This window comes from Sorex fumeus, unplaced genomic scaffold (assembly GCF_029834395.1).
Source record: "Sorex fumeus unplaced genomic scaffold, SorFum_2.1 ptg000177l, whole genome shotgun sequence".
NCBI lineage: Eukaryota > Metazoa > Chordata > Mammalia > Eulipotyphla > Soricidae > Sorex > Sorex fumeus.
This window is the reverse complement of record NW_026606234.1, coordinates 1,914,730-1,917,142: the sequence shown is the minus strand read 5'-3', so window position 1 is coordinate 1,917,142 and position 2,413 is coordinate 1,914,730. Positions and strand designations below refer to the sequence as shown.

The window sequence follows — 2,413 nt, the reverse complement described above, 5'->3', positions numbered from 1 at the left end:
TTGGGGGCCCGGTAGCCGCCAGTCGCAGGGCTCCGTTTCGGGGGGCGAAGGGGGAGAGGTGGGAGGCAACGAGGGTCGCCGAGATCGTACCAAGAATCGGGGGTGCCGGAAAGCAAGTTTTCCCGCGTCTTGGATTTGAGTCCCGCGCGCCTCGGGGACCGGGGAGAGGAGGAGGCAGCGCCCCGCCGCCTGTCAGTGCCCCCGCCGGAGCGAGCGGGGCTTCGGGGCAGGAGGTGGACGAAGGTGGGTTTCAGGCCGCCCGGCTGCAGCGCTGGGCCGTGTCCGAGCTGGGCTGCTGCTCCGAGGGCCCGCACTGAGCAGCAGAGGGCCGCAGGGGCTCGGGCCGAGAGCTCGACTGGACCAGTGAAGTGAAGGGTGGGCCGGGGCTTGGCCGCCCTTGGGAGGTCTGCAGCTGCCACGGCCTGGGGCTCTGCAGAGCAGCTGATGCAGCTCTGGCAAGACAGGACACCTGCACACAGCTGGCAGATCACAGGTCACCGAGCAGTTCTTGCCATGCCCTGTGGGCTGTGCCTGCCTCTCAGCTCTGCCCAAGGGACTCTTGGGAAAGGCTGGTCAGTGCTACCACGGAGTCCAGCTGTCTGGGAATAGAGATCGTCCAAAGGGTCTCTTAGGCACCGCAGCCAGTTTGGAGTGACCTCACTGGCAGGTGGGAGCCGTGGTTGGAGAACAGGGGCTGGCAGATGGGTCCTGTAAGGAATACCTCAGTCTTATGGGCCGCAGCTTCACAGCTTGTAGGTCCATGGCAGTGATTTGTCCCAGCTGTGATGGGATCATCAGGACTTTGTGCCCCTTAACTTTCCCCAAGAAACTTGGGGAAATTGAAAACAGGAACAAGAAAGCCACGCAGCCAAAGAGTATGCACTCGCCTCACACGTGTGAAGCCCTATGTTCCATCGCTGGCACTGCAAAGCAAGAACAAGATGACCGAGGTTGTTCGGAGTTGGGGAGCTGGGGCTGGGGTGGATGGGTGATAACTCTCCAGGGGAGCAGCCACACAGTGACATTCTTTTGCCTCTGACTGTGCCAGGACAGAGCCTGACATATATTTCTGCTGGTAAGGACCCAACCCCCAGCTGGAAGGTACTGCTCACTGGACACAGTGCCCTTGACCTGACACTCTCATGACACCAAAAACCTGTCCTATTATGTGACACAGCTGTTCTCTATACATGTGACCTGTATTGGTTGTATGTTCAACGCTGCATGCTCACATCACCCTAATGTACGAGTTCTGTGAAAAACCGCCAAACCTGTGGAGCCAGTAGGCGACCCATGTCCACCCGGCATATGGCCAGGCCCCACTTCCTTCTTTGGAGCTGCTCTACATCAGTCTCTCCAACTTCAGTTGCATTTTGGTCAGTAACTTTTCTACTCCACTGTCCCTGTGCTTTGTGAATGATGCAGCCAACATTTGGATTTCTTGCAATTTCACTGTCATGAAGCAGTGTATGCTCATTGTATGACTTCTCAGTCCTTTAAAAGTGTAAAACCAACTGTCAGGTGGGATAATCTTTACATGTTCCTCTACTCAGAGGGCAGGTAGGACATGACGGAGTTCACATGATTCGTGGTTAATGTCTCTGTGTGATTGGGGCTTGCAACACACTTAATTGCTCCCATCTGATTCTTCTTGTGAAAAAAAAAACAACCCCCCCCCAAAAAAAAATGTAAAACCATCTTTCTCCTGGAGCTGAATGAATACAGGCTGCAAGCGACTCTTCCCTTCTTGGTGCAGCCTGAGATACACCACTGGCCCATTGGAGCCACAGACCTGGGCACTGGGCTGGTCTGCTTAAGGGACATGATCCATGTAGAGGAAGGGGCCCTGTGAAAACTCGAAGCACTGTGGAAGAGAAGTAGGATAAAGCCTGTCACTGGCTGCAAACCAAGCAAGAGAACACTGGGGGGTGACAGTGCCAGGCTGTGGGGGACATCCCGATGGGAAGGCCAAGAGCAAGTGAGAAGAGAACACTTGTGACACTTGTTCAAACTGCTGCTCCCACTGATACTCAGATGAAGAGAAGGTCTCAAGCAGGTGTACGCGATTTCAAACAAGGCAAAGTGGCCAATCCGGACACCTCTTAGGGTGCTTGTGGATGTCACAGCATGCCACCTCAGGAATGAAGATCATGTGTCCTTAGATAATAAATGTGAGAGGTCCAGAACACACACACCTCTCCTAGTCTGGGGACACCTTTGGGACTACCCACACTATTATCAGAGCCTCTTTCTAAAAAGCTATTCAGAATCCCAGGATACTTGGCAGAGACTAATCCCAGACAAAGATGGACCCTTCCAGAACCTTCTGTCAAAATACACTTTGGGGACAGATAAGAACTCAAGGAAAAGTCTTTCCAGTAGCTTCAGGGAACCAGCATCCAGAGTCGTGGTT

The 2,413-nt window shown here is 54.2% G+C and overlaps 1 non-coding gene across 1 annotated transcript; it reads left to right on the top strand.

The window, feature by feature from the left end:
• The first annotated feature begins 1,514 nt into the window (after positions 1-1,514).
• On the top strand, positions 1,515-1,646 carry LOC130017126 (U8 small nucleolar RNA). Its single transcript, XR_008791335.1, has one exon. It is a non-coding gene; the product is annotated as a U8 small nucleolar RNA (small nucleolar RNA).
• The last annotated feature ends 767 nt before the right edge of the window (positions 1,647-2,413 follow it).